Source organism: Stegostoma tigrinum, chromosome 12 (genome assembly GCF_030684315.1).
Source record: "Stegostoma tigrinum isolate sSteTig4 chromosome 12, sSteTig4.hap1, whole genome shotgun sequence".
Lineage (NCBI taxonomy): Eukaryota > Metazoa > Chordata > Chondrichthyes > Orectolobiformes > Stegostomatidae > Stegostoma > Stegostoma tigrinum.
In genome coordinates this window covers 32,298,807-32,322,345 of record NC_081365.1, presented here as the reverse complement: position 1 = coordinate 32,322,345, position 23,539 = coordinate 32,298,807, and the positions used below count along the sequence as shown (strand labels likewise).

The 23,539-nt window shown below is 42.1% G+C and overlaps 1 protein-coding gene across 2 annotated transcripts in view; it reads left to right on the top strand.

Annotated features, from left to right (window-relative positions):
* si:ch73-264p11.1 (uncharacterized protein LOC100000923 homolog) overlaps positions 1-23,539 on the top strand; it is a 47,908-nt gene that overhangs the window by 4,141 nt on the left and 20,228 nt on the right. The window contains exon 2 of one of the 2 annotated variants that reach the window (XM_048540951.2): positions 20,123-20,164. The gene's annotated coding sequence lies outside the window, so the exon portion shown is untranslated. Of the gene's footprint in view, positions 1-20,119; positions 20,165-23,539 lie in introns of both variants that reach the window. The other variant, XM_048540950.2, reaches the window with a different exon arrangement.

The following is a 23,539-nucleotide window of genomic DNA, read 5'->3' as shown; positions in this document are numbered from 1 at the left end:
CATCTATGCATGGGCTGTTATTTAGATAACCTTACATGTGGTAAACCTTCCAAAGCACTTTTTGGAAATCCAACTGTTACATCTACAGGTTCCCCTTTATCTATCCTGCTCAGTACCTCCTCAAAGAACTCTAAAACATTTATTCTAGCATGACATCTCCTACTAGAAGCTATGCTGACTCTGCTTTATTATGTTTTGTATTTCTAAATGATCTGCTACTATATCCTTCATAATAGACTCTTAACACCTATCCCAAAGACGGATGATCAGTGAACTGGCAGTTTCCAGGGCATTCTGGGATCTAACAGTTGCTGGAAGATTACTGCCAGTGCATCCACTATCAGTATGGCTATATTCTTTAAAATCCAGGGAAACATCCCATCAGGTTCAGGGCACTTCTTGGCTTTAAGCCCCATTTGTTTCCATTGTATTTTTCCTGCAGTAAACATTTTGGCATTTATTTCCTGTCCCCATTTTGTCCTTTGATTGTTTAGTATTTTTGGATTGTTATTATTGTCTCCTACAGTCAAGATTGATACAAAGATTTTATTCACCCCTTCTGCCATTTCCTAATTACCTATTATTTCCTGTCAGGATTTCTTAATGTGGTATTACTCAATCACTCAGCTTCATCACACATGGTCGATTTAGATAGTTATGACCCTAGTCAGTTGCACAATATGTTGTGACAAAACATTCTCTGAACTCCTCTTCGAATATCACTCTTGCCAGCATAATTGTCCTAGATTACATGAAGGTTGAAGGATCCCAAAATTATCACGGTGGTGGCATGGTGGCTCAGTGGGTAGCCCTGCTGCCTCACAACACCAGGGACCTGGGTTCAACTCCACCCTCAGGCAACAATCTGCGTGGAGGTTGCACATTCTCCCGGTGTGCTCTGATTTCCTCCCACGGTCCAAAGATGTGTAGATTAGGTGGATTGGGCATACTAAATTTCCGATAGTGTGGAGGCTACGTGAATTAACCATGGGCAATGTGGAGTTACAGGGGTGGGATGGGAGAATGGGATGCTCTTCAGGGGGTTGGTGTGGACTTGATGGTCCAAATAGCCTGATCCCACACTGTAGAGATTCTATGATTATTATTTCCAAGGCCTCATTCTCTAAGGGACTTATGTTCAGTTTGGTCATGTTCTTCTTTTCATTTAAAGAAGCCAGGGTTCAGGATATCACCTCTGGGCAGAAAAGGGAGGATCAATATTTTGCAGTCCATGTATAACATATAGCCAATATGAGCAACTAGGTTCCAAATTAAGAAGGAGAAGCTAAAAGGTTCTTTGAATTTTTGGACTGTTACCTGAGCCAAGTTCAAAGAATGCCTGATGGAAAGCCTGGTGTAATAAAGTGCATCCTGGTTCATCGGGCACCAGCACCAATACTGGGAAAGTCAGATCTGTCCTGGTGGAGCAGTCTATACCTGAACCATATTATGAACATCGGGATATAGAGTGTGATTTAAACTAAATAGTACAGGTAATGGCCAAAATTTAGGAAGTGGCTGTGCATCACAGAGTTGGGACATGAAATAGAGGAGAGAATTGAAGTAAGAAATGATAAATAGGGAATAACAGGAAGGGACAGAGGATGCAGATGTAAGAATAAATCAACAGATGTAGTTAGAGATTACAAAAATATTAAAAGAACAATACTCGAGGAACTGTATTTGAATGCACACAGCATTTGGAACAAAGCATGAAGATCTTAAAACTATTAGAAATAGGAACAGAATTAGGCCATTCAGCCCGAAAAGTCTCCTCCACCAAACAATCATGGCTGATACATTTCTCATTGTGACAATATGGAAAAGCGTGAAATTGTCTGTTTTGCCAAAAAGCATAAAAGATTAAGCATATTATTTAACTGGTGAGAAGTTGCAGAGATCTGAGAAACAGAGAGATCTGTGTGCTTGAATCACAGAAGGCTAGTATGCAAATGCAGTAATTAATCAGGAAAGCTAACAGAACATTGTTGTTTATTGCAAGGGTTATTGAATGCTATAGTAGGCAGGTTATGCTTCAGTTATACACTACATTGTTGAGACTGTAACTGGCATACTTGTACAGTACTGGTCACCATACTTACAGGAGGATGTTAATGTGTTGAAGCGGTTCAGAGAAGGTTTACTACACTAATAGCTGAAATGAGTGGATGTCTTATGAGGAAAGGCTAGATAGACTAGAACTGTATCTTTTGAAGTTAAGTCAATGGTGACTTAATTGAATCTTCCTGAGGCAACTTGACCAGGTGGATGTTGAAAAAGTGTTTCTTCTTATGCAGAATTTAGAACTAAGGGCCATAGTTTAAAAATAAGAGGGGTGCCCATTTAAAATCGAGATGAGCAAGCTTGTTTTTTACTCCAAGGGTTTTGGTCTTTGGCATCTCCCCCCTCAAAGGTAGTGGATACAGAATCGTTAAATATTTTTATGGCAGTGGGTTGTCTCTTGATTATCAAATGGATGAAAGAGTGTCATGGATATTCAGAAATGTAGAGCTGAGGTTGAAATCACATCCGCCATGTCTTGTTGAATGGCACACAGGTTTGACAGGACTGAATGGCTTACTCTTGTTCCTTGTTTGTATGTTTGTATGGAGCTGAACCATATCTTCTTTGTGCAATGACTGCTTTGCATTCCAGTTTTTGGGTGGTGTTGGAAAAGCCAGTAAAACATGCAAATGACACACTTGTCTGACTTGTTTTGTACATTTCAAAATGGAGCTTTAGTATGCCTGTATTTATTTCCATGCATTACTGTTTTTGTTTTACTGGCATTTACCACTAGGAAAGCAGTAGGGAAGGTTGATCACACTTGGCCAAACTGTGGGGGGTACATTTCCTATTGGTACAGGGGACACATGGTAGAGGCATACCCCATATCTCAACATGTCGCTGCCCAGCAATCTGCACAGTTCATTCTGTCAGGCTGTACATCGGACACTGTCATCTCCAACTGCTTGTTATGTTAGTGGGATGGGACTATTATTATGTATTAATTCCCTATTCAAGATTGGGCAAAAGGTGTGAGGCTCATCTGCACCTCCCTCTCTTTGGAAAGTCAAACCAAGGTAGGATTTATACAGGAAATGGTAAGGTCCTGAGGAGTGTTGTGCAACAGAAGGACCCAGGAGTACAAGTACATTGTTCATTGAAAGTGGCATCACAGGTAGACAGGGTGATAAAGAAGGCATTTGCCATGCTGGCCTTCATTGGTTGAGGCATTGAGTATATTAGGATGTATGTTACAGTTGTATAAGTCGTTGGTGAGGTCATACTTGGAGTATTGTGCACAGTTTTGGTCACCCTGTTATAGGAAAGACATAGTTAAACTGGAAAGTGTGCAAAAACAATTTATGAGGATGTTGCCAGGACTAGAAGGATTGAGTTATAGGGAGAGGTTGGCCAGGATAGAACTCTATTCCTTGGAACATAGGAGATTGAGGGGTGACTTGTTGAGGTATATAAAGTCATGTGGGGCATGGATAGGATGAGTGCATATAGTCTTTTTCCAAGGGATGAGGAATTAAGAACTAGGGGGGCGTTAGTTTAAGGTGAGAATGGAGAGGTCCTGATGGGCAACTTCTTCACGCAGAGAGTGGCACATAAATGGAATGGGTTGCTGGAGAAAGTGGTTGACGCAGGTACAATAGTAACATTTTAAAACATTTTGCATAGGTACATGGGTGAGAAGGGTTTAGAGAGATATGGACCAAATGTGGGCAATTGGAATTAGCTGAGCACCATAGACAGCATAGACCAATTTGGGTAGAAGGGCCTGTTTCCATGCTGTATTACTCTGACTCTCTGACTCTATCCATTAAATCGTGGTGAGAATGTGAGTGGGAGGACCAGAACTATGACTGTTTTCCTGCCATTGGGTGACATCTTGGGTCAACTTAGTCATTGAGAATTAATTTTAGTGTACATCTCTGATTTCCTTCCTTGGTCTTTGCAATTTTACTATTCCAGTCTATATTTGGGTCATTAAAGACCCTATTTTGCAACACCCTCATTCACATCATTCGTAGTCAGTATCATAATATAACATTTTTTGATCAATATGCCATCCTAATTTTGTTCTTATCCCATATAACTTGTATACAAGTGGCCTTCGAGCTAGGTCCTAGCTGTTTCTACTTTGTCATAGTCCCATGCCTAAATATGTGCCTTCAGCTCATCAACCTTATTTACCACAAAACCTTAGATTTGAATCTTAATCTGTACTGAACTGGCTGAATACAGCCAGGGCAGAAATATAAATGGTAATTATAGCATGAATGTATTGGGGCTAAAAGGCAAATAATTACCAAGGATGTCTGCTGCTATAATACCATAAGGTACAGGAGTAGAATTTAACTAATGGAGTCTACTTTGCCATCTGTCATAAAGTGTCAAACCCATTCTCTTGCCATCTCCCTGTAACCTGTTATCATTTTATTAATTAACTGCTGATCATTATCTGGTCACATATTATTATAGACAAGAAGGAGACACTTTAGATCTTTGGATAATGATCGATAGCTCGTATTTTTATTTGGTTTTTTTACTGATCACTTCTATATTGCATTAGAAACCCTCAATGTAACTGCCATTAATGTGTGAAACCTTGAATCCTTTGTACTTCAAAGTATTAATCTTCACTGTAATCTATGCTGGCCAGAATGTCTGCTATTGATTACTATCTGGTGGTTCTTCTGATACAGAAAATGTGGTCTGGATGGCTTCACGGAAAAAAAAACTGTTCAAATATTCTGTGGCCCATGACAGCATTTAAAAAAAATGTTTCCTTGATTAAGTGTTTTTACCGCAAGTGCCACAGGATATCAAAATGACCATTTCTGTGATGTGAAACTCTTGCAGGGTAGAATTGTAATCCAAATTCTTGTTATCCACAGGCGATAAGGGCACAGAATGTCCATGCATAACACAAAAATGTGGACAGTGCAATAACGGAAATTCCTTGTCCACTGTGAAGGGCCACATGATCTCTTGGCACCTGTCAATTAGGAAAAGGAAAATTGGATCTGAGGCTGATTTTGCTAGTATCCAAATTTGCTGGTAGCATATCTGCGTATAATGAGGAGTGAGTGGCCCATAGATTCGTCTTTATGGTCATTAAATTGGGGAGGCAAATGCCTAGTGGTATTATCGCTGGACTGTTAATCCAAAAACCCAAGAAGTGTTCTAGGGACCCAGGTTTGAATCCCACCAAAGCAGTGGAAACTGAAGTCAATCAAATCTGGAATTAAGAGTCTAATGATGACCATGAGTCTACTGTCAATTGTTAAAGAAAAAACTTTACTGGTTCACTAAAAACTGCCATGCTTAGCTGGTGTGGCCTACGTGTGACTCCAGGCCCACAGCAATGTGGTTGACTCTTAACTGCCCTCTGGGCTGTTAGAAATCAACAATACATTCTAGTCTAGCTAGAAATGCCCTCATCCCATGAATGAAGATACAAGAAAAGGCAAAGATTGGATCTGGTTTGGTTGTGAAGCCCTTTATCATAGAATCCATACAGTGTGGAAATAGGCCCTTCAGCCCAACAAGTCCATAGTAACCTTCAGAGCATCCCACCTAGACCCATCTCCCTATAACTCACCTAATCTACACATCCCTGAACACTATGGACAATGTAGTATAGCCAATCCACCTACCTTGCATATCTTTGGACTGTGGGAGGAAACTGGAGCACCTGGAGGAAACCCACACAGACATGGGGAGAATGTGCAAACTCTACACAGACAATTTCCCAAGGGTGGAATGGAACCCAGGTTCCTGGCACTGTAAGACAGCAGAGCTAACCACTGAGTCACTATGCTGCCCCTAAAAATTATAGCATCCTTTCCGTGTGGAAGTAGGCTATTTGACCCATCAATCCACCCAGACCCACCCTAACTCTGCAATTCCTATGGCAAATCCACTAGCCTGCACATCTGTGAACGCTATGGGCAATTTAACATGGCCAGTCCACCCAACCTGCAAGTCTTTGGACTGTGGGAGGAAATCGGAGCACCTGCAGGAAACTCAAGCAGACACTTGGAATATGTGCAAATTCCACACAGACAGAAACTGGGTCCTCAGTGCTGTGAGGCAGCAGTGCTCACCACTGAGCCACCGTGCCGCCATGTTATGTTAAAGTAGTGAAATGGATCTCCATCTGGAGTCACTCATGGTGGATGCGCAATGCACGAGGGCATTGACAGCACCAACAGAACTATATATCACAAATAAGGATTCAGTACCTTTACAAGAAAATAAAATTGAAAGCAAAATTTACTGAATAAGCACAATAATTGCTGATGTTCCCTGATCATTTCCCGAAGAAAGCTGGGAAAATTAAAGTTCAGATCATGGACATTACATTAAACAATTTTCATCACTGATCAGGTAATAAAATTAAGATTTAGCCTGCATCATGAGCAAGAGGGACAAGTTAATTGAGTAATTTGTATTGTTTTCCATTTCTGCCTGTAACAGGTATCTGTTTGATAGGTTATGGGTGTAACTGCCTTGGTGAACATTTTTTGCTCATCCCTATCTGCCCTTGTGAGGCTGGTGGTGAGCTGCCTTCTTGAATCACTGCAGCCCCATTTGGCATAGCTACATCAACAGTGCTATAAGAAAGGAAAGTCCACAATTTTGACTCAGTTACACTGAAGGAATGGTGATATAGCTCCAAGTCAGGATGGTGTGTGGCTTATTGGGAAACTTGGAGGTAATGGTGTTTCCATTGCACCTCCTGAATTTGTTCTTCCAGCTGGTAGACGCCATGGGTTTGGAAGGTATTGAAGGAGTCTTGGTGAGTTGCTGCATTGCATCTTATAGATGGTATGTACTCCTGCTCCTGTGTACCGGTGGTGAAGGAAATGTGTGTTCAAAGTCATGGAAATGGCAGCAATCAATGGGGATACTTTGTCTTGGATGATGTTTAGATTCTTGAGTGTTGTTAGAGCTACTGCCATCCAGGTGAGTAGAGTGTATTCCATCACATACCTCATTTGTCCCTTCTTGATAGTGGACAGGCTTTGGGGCGACGGGAGGTGAGTTACCCGACCCAGATTTCCTAGCCTCTGACATTCCGTGTAGCGATGTATATATATGTGGCTAGTCTAGTTCAGTTCTAGTCAATGGTAATCCCAAGATGTTGCTAGTAGAGGATTCAGCAATGGTAATGCTGTTGAACATCAAGGGGAAGAGTATAGATTTTCTCTTGTTGGAAGTGGCCATTACCTGACCCTTGTGTGGTGTAAAAGTTACTTGCCAATTATCAGTCCAAATCTGGATATTGTCAACGTCTTGTTGCATATGGGCACGAGCTGTTGAATATTGTGCATCATTCTGTGAAAATTCCCATTTCTAAATTTATGATGGAGAGAAGGCTGCTTGATGAAGCAGGTGATGATTAGGCCTAGGAGAGTATGCTCAGGCACATATGTGATGATGTCCTCAGACTGACTTGATTGACCTCCAATAAGTACAACCATCTTCCTTTGCTGTACATATGAAGAAGTTTAATCCTGGTTCCCATTGATTCTAGTTTTGCTAATGCTCCTTGATGTAACCCTTAGTCAAATGTTACCTTAATGTCAAGAATAGTGATTCTCACCTCACCAGAGCTTTTTTTTTAATCAGCTTTTTTAAAATCTATGCATTTTTTTTTCATTCGTTCATGGGATGAGGGTGTCGCGGACCAGACAGCATTTATTGCTCATCGCTAAGTCAACCATATTGCTGTGGACCTGGAGTCATATGTAGACCAGCCCAGGTAAGGATGGCAGTTTCCTTCCCTAAAGGACATTAGTGAACCAGATGGGTTTTTCCTGACAATTGACAATGGATTTATGGCCATCATTGGATTCTTAATTCCAGATATTTATTGAATTCAACTTCCACTATCTGCCATGGTGGGATACGAACCGGGGTCCCAGAACATTATCTGGATCTCTGGATTAACAGTCCAGCGATAATACCACTAGGCCATTGCCTCCCCTAAACCAAGGCTGTACAACCAAGACTCCCAACAGCACTCCTTTAATAGTATCTCCTTGTCCCTCTACAGAACTAGATCTTTCTGCTGGCAGTATGTTATGTAGACTAAAATATGAACCACAGGAGGGCTCTTTACCTTGTGTTGTATGAATGAATTTTGTGGAAATGGACTATTTGTTGAAAATTGGAGTATATCCCTCAGAAGCAGTACAGAAACATTTCCAGTGATAATGGGAACTGCAGATGCTGGAGAATCCAAGATGATGAAATGTGAGGCTGGATGAACACAGCAGGCCCAGCAGCATCTCAGGAGCACAAAAGCTGACGTTTCGGGCCTAGACCCTTCATCAGAGAGGGGGATGGGGTGAGCGTTCTGGAATAAATAGGGAGAGAGGGGGAGGTGGACCGAAGATGGAGAGAAAAGAAGATAGGTGGAGAGGAGAGTATAGGTCGGGTGGTAGGGAGGGGATAGGTCAGTCCAGCGAAGATGGACAGGTCAAGGAGATGGGATGAGGTTAGTAGGTAGGAGATGGAGGTGCGGCTTGGGGTGGGAGGAAGGGATGGGTGAGAGGAAGAACAGGTTAGGGAAGCAGAGACAGGTTGGACTGGTTTTGGGATGCAGTGGGTGGAGGGGAAGTGCTGGACTGGTTGTGTGGTGCAGTGGGGGGAGGGGACGAACTGGGCTGGTTTTGGGATGCGGTGGGGGAAGGGGAGATTTTGAAGCTGGTGAAGTCCACATTGATACCATTGGGCTGCAGGGTTCCCAAGCAGAATATGAGTTGCTGTTCCTGCAACCTTCGGGTGGCATCATTGTGGCACTGCAGGAGGCCCATGATGGACATTAAGCAGAGGTTCACCTGCACATCTGCCAATGGGGTATACTGCATCCACTGTACCCGGTGTGGCTTCCTCTACATTGGGGAAACCAAGCGGAGGCTTGGGGACCGCTTTGCAGAACACCTCCGCTCGGTTCGCAATAAACAACTGCACCTCCCAATCGCAAACCATTTCCACTCCCCCTCCCATTCTTTAGATGACATGTCCATCATGGGCCTCCTGCAGTCCCAGAATGATGCCACCCAAAGGTTGCAGGAACAGCAACTCATATTCTGCTTGGGAACCCTGCAGCCCAATGGTATCAATGTGGACTTCACCAGCTTCAAAATCTCCCCTTCCCCCACCGCATCCCAAAACCAGCCCAGTTCGTCCCCTCCCCGCACTGCACCATACAACCAATCCAGCTCTTCCCCTCCGCCCACTGCATCCCAAAACCAGTCCAATCTGTCTCTGCTCCCCTAACCTGTTCTTCCTCTCACCCGTCCCTTCCTCCGACCCCAAGCTGCATCTCCATCTCCTACCTACTAACCTCATCCCACCTCCTTGACATGTCCGTCTTCCCTGGACTGACCTATCCCCTCCCTACCTCCCCACCTATACTCTCCTCTCCACCTGTCTTCTTTTCTCTCCATCTTCGGTCCGCCTCCCCCTCTCTCCCTATTTATTCCAGAACCCTCACCCCATCCCCCTCTCTGATGAAGGGTCAAGGCCCGAAACGTCAGCTTTTGTGCTCCTGAGATGCTGCTGGGCCTGCTGTGTTCATCCAGCCTCACATTTCCTTATCTCAGAAACATTTCCACTCAAGTTGTGCCTTCCACAAGGATATGGGAAGCATGTTTAGCGAAGAAAATGCAGTTCCTCTATACCAGCAACTACATCCTAATTTAGTCTAAGTGTAACAGAGCTGAATATGCCGCTTTCATCTATTTGTTTTGCCCTTAACCTTCTATGGAAATCTAACGGTTTCGTCCACACAGAACTAGGTGGTGCGGTGGCTCAGTGGTTAGCACTGCTGCCTCATTGGGACCCAGGTTCGATTCCGACCTCGGGCGGCTGTCTGTGTGGAGTTTGCGTATTCTCCCTGTGTCTGCATGGGTCTTCTCCAGGTTCTCTGGTTTCCTCTCACAATCTAAAGATATGCAGTTTAGATGGATTGGTCATGCTAAATTGCTATTAGTGTCCAGGAGCGTGTAAATTAGCTGGGTTAGACATGGGAAATGCTGGGTTACAGGGAAAGGGAAGGGGGTGGATCTGGGTGGGATGCTCGTTGGAGGGGCTGTGTAGACTTGTTGGGCCAAATGGCCTGTTTCCACACTGTAGGGATCCTGTGATAACTTCCCTGTCTTGTGGCACCAGCTACAATGTATTGTCAGAGAAGGGGACATTTTTGTCAACATTGCTTCTAGCCATTTGTTTCTGCAATAAAGTTGTTTTGTACCACAAAAAAATGTTCTTTTTTAAATGCACAGCATCAGCATTTTAAGTACTAGATATTTTAATTAGAAGTGAATAATAATTCTATTTGAAACAAATACTTTCAAATTTTAGGCAGGCATTATTTTTAACATGTCTTGTGGGCTGAGACAAAGAGAAACATAAGAATTTTCAGAACGGAGTAGGCAATTCAGTCACTGCCACCTGCTTCATTGATAGTTTAATACGTTTTGTTAGAGATAATGGGAACTGCAGATGCTGGAGAATCCAAGATAATAAAGTGGGAAGCTGAATAAACACAGCAGGCCAAGCAGCATCTCAGGAGCACAAAAGCTGACGTTTCGGGCCTAGACCCTTTGTTAGATGCTGAGATCCACTCTAAGTAGAATTTGGGCATTTACAAAAAATGTCATTGCAGTTTGAAACCATTTTAAACATTTTTAAACTCCATTTTAAGCTTGTCCTCACAAACGATTAGTTCTAATATCAACACAAGACAGTCACAAGACTTTTTAAAGATTTGTTCTTTTTTATTATTGTTCCTTACATTGTTTATTAATCTCCCGATAAAAAAAATGCTGGAATGTAGATTCTAATTTTAGCTTTGATAACTGAACTTGTTCTGATTTGTTCAGCTTTGAAAAGCAATGTATTGGAAAACCCAGAAGACTATTGTTTGCTTATGTTTGCTCAGTCCAGATCAGCACTTCTATTGTAAATATAAGATTTCACAAAGAGAGTGAAATATATTTGGGGTGACGATCAAGTGAACACATGGTATATAGGATAGGTAAGATTGGAAGGTGAGCAAGACAGACCATGGAGAGCAAATGTTATAAGTAGGACAGAAGACTTGTAAAAAAAACAGAAGAACTGCAGATGCTGTAAATCGGAAACAAAACAGAAATTGCTGGAAAAGCTCAGCAGATTTGGCAGCATCCGTGGAGAGAATTCAGAGTTAGCATTTTGGGTCGAGTGACTCTTCCTCAGAACTCCAGTCTTCTGAAAGAAAAACTTGCTGCAATAGCACTGTATATGTGTTTGATTTCTTAATTTCCATATTTTAAATGGTTGATTTTATGTACAAAATAGATTTTAAAATGAGCAAGCAACTACCAAAACAAACAGGAATATTTTTACAGAATATTGAAAACCAGGTCTTACTTTAATCACAGAATCCCCACGCTGTGAAAGCAGGCCATTCAGCCGGTCAAGTGTATACTGACCCTCCAAACAGGATCCCATCTAGACCAATCCTCTTAAACTAGCCCTGTAACCCTGCCTTTCCCATGGCTAATTCACCTAGCCTGCACGTCCCTGAACACTATGGGCAATTTAGCATGGCCAATCCACCTGACCTCCACATGTTTGAATTGTGAGAGTAAACCGGAGCAACTGGATGAAACTGGAGGCAGACACAGGGAGAATGTGCAAACTCCACACAAACTGTTGCCTGAGACCGGAATCAAACCTAGGTCCCTGGCGCTGTGCCAAGAATACAGGGCACAGTCCTAACCACTGTGTAACTGTGCCATCCTTGAGAATATTTGCCTGCAGTGAAATGGCCAAAATAAATAGGTGGAGAGATAATGGGAACTGCAGATGCTGGAGAATCTGAGATAACAAAGTGTGGGGCTGGATGAGCACAGCAGGCCAAGCAACATCAGAGGAGCAAGAAAGCTGTCGTTTCAGGCCTAGACCCTTTCTGAATAAGGGTCTAGACCTGAAATGTCAGCTTTCCTGCTCCTCTGATGTTGCTTGACCTGCTGTGTTCATCCAGCTCTACAACTTGTTACCTCATTATCATAAATAAGTCGAAGCTGTTTTTAGCCAGAATGTAAACTATGTAAAGACAGGATAAATTTCTATGGTTCAGTTTTTGTGTTATGTGTTGACGCCAATAACAACCATTTGATCTGACCACATACTGGAAATTAAACTAAGCTGTTGTGGAGCCAACAATATAATACTTACATTTATAGGAAGAAGTTATTTTGTAAATTGTCTGAGAAATATTGATACTCAACTCTTGTGAATTTCATGGTTTAATTTACATATTCATATTATAAGTAAAGCATATTATATTGTATATCCTATTTTCTTGCCAAGATACAGCAGCTAAACAAGAACTTGCATTTGTATGATAACTTTAGCATAGCAAATTGTTTCATGTTTATTACTGAACAATATGATGATATCAGCCATGTAAGGAGATAATAAGGCAGATGACCAAAAGTTGGACAAGGAGCTAAGTTTTCAAAGTGAATCTTAAACGACGACAGAGGTGAAATACTGGAGTGTATGGTCTGTAAAGCTGTAGGCACTGCCATAAATGATGTAGAGATTAAAATCAGGCAAACTATCAGGAGCACAAACATCTCAAGGAGGAGGCTACAGAATTAGGGATGGGAGAGAATATGGTGGCATTTGAAAAAAGAATAAGAATTTCATAATTTAGGAGGCAATATATGTCTATGATGATTAAATGGAACTTAGTGCAAAGTAGAATACAGGCAGGAGAGCAGGGCAGTCTACAGATAGCCTGGGGCATGTCTAAGATTTCTAAACTCCTCATCTCTCTAGATCATTAAGTTTAGTTTGGATATTTGATTGCTAATCTCCATCAATTGTCAAAAGATTCAATGGCACATGCAATAACTCCATGGAGGATCTAGAGTAAGGGGAGGCAGCATCAATGGTAAACCTAAAAGAACTTACCACTTGTCTGCCTGCCTGTCTGTGGCATTTTAAAACAGCCAATGAGTCAAATATGGAATACATGGCAGAGTTTCAGGTTTTGGATATGAAAAATGTGACCTCACTATTGTACTTAAATGCTTATGGGGTTTGGAGGAATTTGTAAAAAAGAGAGGATGAAGTTTTAACATGGAGTCAAGAAGGATCAATGTTACACCTTCACAAAGCAGTGCTTGATGTTCAGCTGGATGTAGTGAGTTAGTGAGATACTCTTTACCAGTGCTGGGAGCAAGCAACGAGCTATTGCTCTTCCTCTCTAACTTTAAGCTTACATCATTCCATAACTTCTCCAACCCATCTACCTTTGCAAACATACCCATCATTCTCCTCGATATTGACATCCTACCTATCCATCCATGGCTACCACTCACGTTAATCCTATGTAAGTTAATGCCTCTACCAAGTAATCATCTTCCTCAATGCACTGCATGAGTGAACATACCCAATTACAGTCACTCATAAGTTTGTTCTAAAGATTTCCTTACTTAATAACAAAGAAAGAAGGATTAAAAATCAATAGTATCTTGATATTGCTGACCACAGAGATGGAGAGATTGGAACATACTGACCACCTGAATATCAATGTCCTACATGTCATTCAATCATGTTGAGCTGATTTCCAACTGTGAGTGGAATATAATTAGCTTCATATCAATAACGTACACTGTTCATACATGCAGCAACAGTTGGTGAATGATCATCAGATAATTCTTTCTGAGGATGTACAAACTCAGAATTCATGTTCACCATGCACTGGCTTAGATCTCACTTCAGTGGATCCTTCTACATAACTAGCTAGGATTTTACCTGTGAACTCCTTAAGTAAGCAAGAGAAAAATATGGTGGGATGGAAGGTGTGATACTTGAGGAGAGTCTGCACGGAAAGCACAGATGTTTTCCAAGTACTGCTAGATGCAAACAAAATACTCTGAAGATCATCACCTGAAAAGGATGATCATGGAGGGGGGGGGGGGCAGCAAAAACGAGCAATACACTGGATAGCCTTCCAGGCAACTACCCATGATTGTGGAGAGAACACTGAACTAGTAAATGCATTTCATAAAGCAGGACAGATGTGTTATGGAGAGAGTGGATGTTTGTGAATATGTTTCAAATCCAAAAGGCTGATGTGTCCTAGACGGTGTCATTTTTTAAAATGTAGTTGGAGCTTCACTCTCCCAGACAAAGGGAGAGTATTCCATCACGTTCCTTACTTGTGCCTTGTAGATGGGAGATAGGCTTTTGGATGTGAAGAGGTGGTATGCATGTTGCGCAATTCTTAACCTCTAACATGCTCTGCAAGTCACAATATTTATGTGACTACTCCATTTCAGTTTCCAGTCAGTGGTAACCCCAGGATGCTAATAATGGGGAGTTAGGTGTTACCACTGCCATTGAATGTCAAGAGTTGATAGTTAGATCTTCCCTTGTTGGAGATAGTAATTGCCTGGCATTTGTGTGGCTTGCTGTTTGTCAACGCAACCTGCATATTTTCCACATCTTGCTGCATTTGTACATGAGCTACTTCAATATCTGAGGAGTTGGAAACGATGCTGAACATGGTGCAAATATCAACAAACCTTGTGATTGAGGGAAAGTTATTGATGAAACAGCTGAAGATGTTTGAGCCTAGGACGCTACACTGATGAATGGAGCTGAGATGACTGACCTCCTTTGTGCCAAGTATGACTCTAACTACGGAGAATTTTCCCCTGATTCCTACGGACTCCAGTTTTACTTGGGCTCCTTGATGCCATAGTCTGTCAAATATGGCCTTGATATCAAGGGAAGTTACTCTCACATCACCTCTGGAAGCAAAATTTTAAAAAAAGCAAAGAACTGTGGATGCTTGAAATCAGAAACAAAGACAAAACAGAAATTACTGGAAATATCCAGCAGGTCTGGTAGCATCTGTGGAGAGCAAGTTCTGAAAAATGGTCACCAGACCCAAAATGTTAACTCCACTTGCTATTCGCAGATGCTGAAAGGACTTTTAAATTTTGTTCAGTTCTCAACAGGAATCAGGGTTGTGAAATTGTGAATAGAGAAGTAAAAGATTATATTTTTTCTGTTCTATTTTAAAATTTATTTTAAAAGTCATTTTATTTAGCATTGTAAAGTACTTCAGCTTACAGGTACAATTCTTTAATGTGTTCTCCTTCTGAAAAGGAAGGTCCTACAGAACCTAACTGTAACTTTTAGTTCAGAGATAATGAAAACTGCAGATGCTCGATAATCCAAGATAACAAAGTATGAAGCTGGATGAACACAGCAGGCCAAGCAGCATCTCACGAGCACAAAAGCTGACGTTTTGGGCCTAGGCCCTTCACCAGAGCCCTCTGATGAAGGGGCTAGGCCCGAAACGTCAGCTTTTGTGCTCCTGAGATGCTGCTTGGCCTGCTGTGTTCATCCAGCTTCACACTTTGTTATCTTGTAACTTTTAGTTGGTGCCTATGGAAACCCATGTTTCACCTAAAGTTATTTCACTTAAAACCATAATGTTTAGGAACACAACCTCAACTCTAAGTGATGACTGGTCAAGTTATGTCTCACATTCAATATGTCAGTGTGTCTTTAAGGAGAATGCTCATAATATGATCACTGCATCATAGGATAAAATCTGAAGGTATGAAGAGCTCATGTTCATCTTACCTCAGATCACTTGAAGCATAACAATACTGGAAGCATGCTCCTCTGTTGCAACAGAAAAACTTACTGTTAGCCCAGGCACTATTTCATTTTTTGTACATTGTGATTAATTCTGTTGGATTCTTCCAACACCACAAATATCCATTACAGATTTCCAATGTTACAAGAGATAACATTAGCATTGCCACATCAGGTAAAACATTATTTTGGTGGTAAACTCTCACTATGGAAACACTCGTATCTGTCTAAAAAGAACATATCTTCATGGTAGCTGTTTGGAAATTCATGAAAGACCAACCAGACAATAAATTTGGACAACAGAGAATTCCAGCAAAGGGAGACTTGCTCATCTTTAAGCAGCATCCATTTCTGTCTGTACAGACTGCTGTACAGAACTGTCGCAATGATGACCAATTAAACAGAACTAATTGGATTTTGATTAAAAGTTAAGTTTATTCAAATGAAACAGAATCCCAAAAATGCCCGACTTAAAAAAACAGTTGAAGTGAGTTTTTGAGTTGTAACACAAACCCAGTGGTCTGAGCACAGCCAGCTGGAATGCTAAATTCTTTGTTTCCAAAAGTTGACACATACATACCAGTTTCTCCAACAGAAGCTGCAAAAAACTCTGTTCATAAAAGAGGGGCCACTTGAAATGTACACTGACAAAGTTAGGGACTCACAACTTAAGATGGTAGTTTCCAGTGTTTTTAAAGCAGAATTTTTGATAGCTTAAATGGAACTGAGTGAAGCAGAGCCAAATATGATATAATTTGGAAGGTCCACCACCACCAGGTTGATGTGGGTCCATCATGTGTTTTAAAGAAAGATGGCACAACAAGAGCATGACTAGTAATAAGACAACTCAGTCTTTCAAGTAAAAGATGCCCACATAAAATACCGATGCTGGAAGAACTAAATGCTAGATTTTTCAGAGCGAGACATGGCCACTGATCATTTAAAAGAAGAATTTGAAGAGCTTGTGACATTTTGGAAGTCATTTTGAACCATTCTGTTTTCAACAGTTACTATTTGGTCCATCAATTAACCAAGACATAATTCAGCAGCTCATGGATTGGATTATTGAAAATGTAACTGGATTCATTTGCATAGATGATGATATCGCAGTCATGGGTACAGCAAAGACAGAGTTATGACTGTAACTTTCACCTACTGATGACATAAATGCAATAATGCTTTAAAAGCATAAAGTGCTGGTCAATGTCAACTTGATAAAGTTTTCTGGGTCCATTTACTGATCTATCCCGATCCCAGTAAAATCAAGGATGTTTATCACCTCACACCACATGCTAGAAGATTTGTCACATTGCTTCAGATTTTTACATTTCCTTTACCATTGATTCCTAAATTTGTAAGCAAGGATTTTCTGCTGCGAGATATGTTTCATAAGAACCTCCCCATGTGTGGCATCTTCTATCTTCTCAATCAGATTCTGACACCAAAATCTTACTTATTGTAATTCTACAACTCCAAGAAAGTCACGATTCTCAAAATGGATGCATTGCTGAAAGGCCTGGGCATTTGACACTTATAAGATGAGAAAATTTAGTTTAAAAACCTTGTGATCTGTGTAGACCAACTATCCCAATATAAGAGTGTGAGAATTTAACTCTCATAGTCAGTATTATGTGATGTCACACATGCTTACTTGCCAAGAAATTCACCATTGAAACAAATCACAAGCCATTAGAAATGATATGCTAAAAACTAATAAAAAGTGCACCACCATATTTGTATCTCTGCATTTCAAGGTCCAAGGGAATGACTTTGAATTTTGATATAAGCCAGATAAAGGATTAGTTGAGTAGAGTAACAAACCCAGACAGTTTGGGGTGGCACGGTGGCTCAGTGGTTAGCACCGCAGCCTCACAGCACCAGGGACCCGGTTTTGATTCCAACCTCAGGCAACTGTCTGTGCAGAGTTTGCACATTCTCCCCGTGTCTACATGGGTTTCCTCTGGGTGCTCCGGTTTCCTCCCACAGTCCAAAGATGTGCAGGCTAGGTGGATTGGCCATGCTAAATTGCCCATAGTCTACAGGAGTGTGTGTGTTATAGAGGGATGGGTCTGGGTGGGATGCTCCAAAGGGCAGTGTGGACTTGTTGGGCCGAAGGGCCTGTTTCCACACTGTAGGAAATCTAATCTAATCTAAGGCAGTGCCGTGGCTTAGTTTAAGACCCTGCCATGTAAATATGATGTTCCTGGGTTCAAATCCCAGTGGTGCCCTTGGTTTTAGTAACTGGCTAGCCTAATATTTAGGGCCCTCTTGCAGGACAGCGATGGTGTCTCTGCCCCTGGACCAGGAGGCCTGCGTTCCAAGTCCCACTTGCTCCAGCAGTATGTAATAACATCTCTAAACAAGATTATTGGAATAATTGGTTAGATAAAAAAACTGCCTTTAAAAATTAATTCCATCACTTACCCAATGGTTTCCAAATCTTAGATGTGCTAGTGGAATTGTACTATTCAGTTGCTATTTTTATCTGGTTTATATGAAGCACTTTTTTGTTTAAGTACAGGAAAAATGGCCCCAAGTTGTCCCTGCAAACACTGACTGTAAGCGAAACAAATTAATATGGAGGGCATGATAAGTTTTAAATAGGTGCAGGTTTCAGTAAAGGAATAGAGAGAGACAGTAAGAGACTTGGGGTGATTTTCATACCACAAGACTTTTGACTGATGGCATGGCTACTTGAGCAGAAGAATGGGAGTAGAGTCATATGAGAGTCCAGATTTGAATGGATAAGAATTACTGGACAGTTGTGTAGCTGGAGCAGGATCGAGAGGTTGCCTTGAAAGACTTTAAACATGAGGATGAAAAGTTTTTAAAGAAGGAAATTTTGGACCGGGGTCAATCTAAATTGGCAGCATAGTGGCTCAGTGGTTAGCATTGCTGCCTCAGTACCAAGGGCCTGGGTTCAATTCTGCCCTAGGACAACTGTGTGGAGATACTCTCTCTGTGTCTGTGTGGGCTTCTTCTGGATACTCTGGTTTCCTGCCGCAATCCAAAGATGTGCAAGTTAGGTGGATTGGCTATGGGAAGATTACAGGGATCTGGGTGGGATGCTGTTTGGAGGTCGGTGTGAACTCAATGGGCCAAATGGCATGCTTCTACATTGTAGAGTTTCTGTGATTCTAATCAGACAAGGAACAAGATATTCCTCTGATCAACATGTTGATGTTCTAGACTACAAGCTGAAGACAATCTCATGATTGATATCTGTTACACTTTGGCCAGTGCAAACAGTTGCGATCAGCAACTGCCAGAGGTGAGAAACTACAAGAGTTGCAAAAGATCCTTATCCACGATGGCCTGAGAGATTTGTTCATTTTAGCCATTGAGAGACAAGCATGGTGTATCACAATAAGTCATCTTCAAAGGCAACAAGTCTTACTACTGAAAGCATTATTCCATGGTATTATGTTCATGTAACACCAGGGACGAATGGATATTGAACACATAAGAAGTCTTAGCACATGCAATCTGTGTGCTGGCCAGGGATGAATCAAGATGTTAAACAACTTGTGAATGCATGTAAAGCATGCCAATCTTATCACCCACAGCAGCGGGGGGAGTCTTTATATCTATATGATGTTTTGTCCATTCCTGGGAAGGAAGTGGCATCAGATCAATTCACAATGTACAGGAAACATTATATCCTTGTGTATAATTGTTTGTTTTAAATTTCTCATTATTCAACAACATAGCAATAAAACGAACATGACTGTTGCGGACAGGATGAACACTATTTTCAGGTTATTCAGTACACCAGAACAGATAGAGTCAGACAATAGACCACAATACAGTGGCAAACTTTTTCAATCTGGGAGTGACCAGTATTATATTTTCATTACACAATCCAAGCTCAAACAGTCCATCAGAATGTTTAGTATATTCTGTCAAATCAATGGTCATTTAAGGATTGAACAAGAAAGGAAGATTTACACATTGCATTGCTGTAGTTTCATCCAATGACAATAGAGAAAAGATTATCATCTCCAGGGCAACATATGCTTGGAAGACATGTACAAAGACATTGTCTAGCAACTTTTTTTTTAACTGTTTTAAAGACATTGACATTCTTCAGAAACAGAGGAGAATGAAAGAAATACATTATGACAGATTTACCAAAGTCCAAATACAGATACTTGGATACCAACAAAAATTTCTACAGTCAGCAACCAGCCCGGATCATATGGCATCATTGCTGATCATGGTGCTGCATTGCAAAGACACAGAAGCAAGCTCAGATTAATGTACAGCACAACAATCTTGCTTGAAGAGAGTGAGGAAAACATTCCAATCGTGATTGTGCAATGATGCTGAGTGGCAACAAGACAGCCAAGTTATCCACCAAACGCAATGTGTATCTCTGCCGATGGGTATACAATCACCAAATTCTCCATTTTTGCAGCAGCATCGGGAGCAGTGAGAGTGAGGACCAGGGGCCTCCGGGAAGGTAAGTTAATCCTTTAAAAACTTATCTCGTGAATAGGCGGAGCAGGGGCTGAGCAGGAGTGGACACGGGCTGGCTGAGTCAGTGAGGTAATATATTTGGGTGGTTGCTTTACCCGGAACACTACTTGGATAGTGTCTCCCACCCATCCTCCTCCTCTAATCTAAAAAAAAGGTTCTGAGTGCCAATTTGGTAAGGTTACTAGTTTTTTTTTCAATAGTCTGTTTGGGAATTCAGAACATTAGGAATGGATGTTAGGGCAGTTGCATGCTCCTACTCTAGAATGTGGGAGGTAAGGGTCACTACTAGTGTCCCCACTGACTTCATCTGCGGGAAGAGCACCCAACTCCAGCTCCTCAGAAACTGCATTAGGGAGCTGGAGATGGTGCTGGATCAACTTTGGATCAATCGGGTGACTGAAGGGGTAACAGAGAGGCATTACAGAGAGGTAGTCACACCTCAGGTACAGGAAAAAGGTAGACAGATTACAATCAGGGGACGGAAAGGGAACAGGCAGACAGTGCAGGGATCCCCTGTGGCCCTTCCCCTCAATAAAAAGTATACCGTTTTGGATACTGTTGGGGGGGTACGATTTACCAGGGGTAAGCCATGGGGTACAGGTCTCTGGCACAGAGTCTGTCCCTGTTGCTCAGAAGGGAAGGGGGAAGAGGAGGAGAGCATTAGTCACTGGAGACTCCATAGTTAAGGGGACAGGTAGGAGGTTCTGTGGAACAAGAGAGACTCGCAGTTGGTGTGTTGCCTGCCAGGTGCCAAGGTCAGTGATGTCTTGGATTGTGTTTCTGGGATCCTTAAGGGGGAGGGGAGCAGCCCCAAGTCGTGGCCCACGTAGGCACCAACGACATAGGTAGGAAAAGAGATGGGGATGTAAGGCAGAAATTCAAGGAGCTGGGGTGGAAGCTTAGAGCAATCACAAACAGAATTGTTATCTCTGGTTTGTTACCCGTGCCACATGCTAGCGAGGCGAGGAATAGGGAGACAGAACAGCTGAACACGTGGCTACAGGAATGGTGCAGGAGGGAGGGATTCAGATACCTGGATAATTAGGGCTTATTCTGGGGTAGGTGCGACCTCTACAAATGGGATGGTCTACATATGAACCAGAGGGGTACCAATATCCTGGGGGGTAAATTTGCTAATGCTCTTTGGGAGGGTTAAACTAATTCAACAGGGGGATGGGAACCTGAATTATAGCTCCTGTGCACAGGAGGTTGACAGCAGTGAGGTCATGAATAAGGTTTCAAGGTCGCAGGAGTGTACCGGCAGGCAGGAAGATGGTTTGAAGTGTGTCTACTTCAACACCAGGAGCATCCGGAATAAAGTGGGTGAACTTACCTGGGACTTCGATGTTGCGGCCATTTCGGAGATATGGATAGAGCAGGGACATGTACGATTGTTGCAGGTTCCTGGGTTTAGATGTTTCAGTAAGATAAGGGAAGGCGGTAAAAGAGGGGGAGGTGTAGTATTGTTAGTCATGGACAGTATTACAGTGGCAAAAAGGACGTTTGATGAGGACTTGTCTACTGAGGTAGTATGGGCTGAGGTTAGAAACAGGAAAGGAGAGATCACCCTGTTGGGAGTTTTCTATAGGCCTCTGAAAAGTTCCATTGATGGAGAGGAAGGGATTGCAAAGATGATTCTGGATAGGAGCAAAAGTAACAGGGTAGTTGTTATGGGGGAACTTTAACTTTCCAAATATTGACTGGGAACACTATAGTTCGAGTACTATAGATGGGTCAGTTTTTGTCCAGTGTGTGCAGGAGGGTTTCCTGACACAGTATGTAGATAGGCCAACAAGAGGCGAGGCCACATTGGATCTCGTACTGGGTAATGAACCAGGCCAGGTGTTAGATTTGGAGGTAGGTGAGCACTTTGGTGACAGTAACCACAATTTGGTTACGTTTACTTTAGCGATGGAAGGGGATAGTTATATACCACAGGGCAAGATTTAGAGCTGGGGGAAAGACAACTATGAGGCAATTAGGCAAGGCTTCGGATGCATAGGATGGGGAAGGAAACTGCAGGGGCTGGGCACAATTGAAATGTGGAACTTGTTCAAGGAACAGTAACTGTGTGTCCTTGATAAGTATATATTTGTCAGGTAGGGAGGAAGTGGTCGAGTGAGGGAACCGTGGTTTACTAAAGAAGTTGAATCTCTTGTCAAGAGGAAGAAGGAGGCTTATGTAAAGATGAGGCGTGAAGGCTCAGTTAGGGCACTTGAGAGTTACAAGTTAGCCAGAAAAGACCTAAAGAGAGAGCTAAGAAGAGCCAGGAGGGGACATGAGAAGTCTTTGGCAGGTAGGATCAAGGAAAACCCTAAAGCTTTCTACAGGTCTGTCAGGAATAAAAGAATGAGTACAGTAAGATTAGGGCCAGTTAAGGACAGTATGGGAAGTTGTGCGTGGAATCCGAAGAAGTAGGAGAGGCACTAAATGAATATTTTTCGTCAGTATTCACACAGGAAAAAGACAATGTTGTCGAGGAGAATACTGAGATACAGGCTATTAGACTAGATGGGATTGAGGTTCATAAGGAGGAGGTGTTAGCAATTCTGCAAAGTGTGAAAATTGACAAGTCCCCTGGGCCGAATAAGGTTTATCCTAGGATTCTCTGGGAGGCTAGGGGGGAGATTGCAGAGCCTTGATCTTTATGTCGTCATTGTCGACAGGAATAGTGCCAGAAGATCAGAGGATAGCAAATGTTGTCCCCTTGTTCAAGAAGGGGAAGTAGAGACAACCCTGGTAATTACAGACCAGTGAGCCTTACTTTGGTTGTGGGTAAAGTGTTGGAGAGGATTATAAGGGATAGGATTTATAATCATCTAGAAAGGAATAATTTGATTAGGGAGAGTCAACACGGTTTTGTGAAGGGTAAATCATGCCTCACAAACCTTCCTGAGTTCTTTGAGAAGGTGACCAAACAGGTGAATGAGGGTAAAGCGGTTGATGTGGTGTATATGGATTTCAGTAAAGCATTAGATAAGGTTCCCCATAGTAGGCTATTGCAGGAAATACGAAGGCATAGGATTGAGGGCGATTTAGCGGTTTGGATCAGAAACTGGCTAGCTGTAAGAAGACAGAGGGTGGTGGTTGATGGGAAATTTTCATCCTGGAGTTCAGTTACTAGTGGTGTACCGCAAGGATCTGTTTTGGGCTTTGGGGCCACTGCTATTTGTCATTTTTATAAATGACCTGGATGGGGGTGTAGAAGGAAGGGTTAGTAAATTTGCGGATGACATTAAAGTTGGTGGAGCTGTGGAGAGTGCGGAAGTATGTTGCAGGTTATAGAGGGACAGAGATAAGCTGCAGAGCTGGGCTGAGAGGTGGCAAATGGAGTTTAATGCGGAAAAGTGTGAGGTGA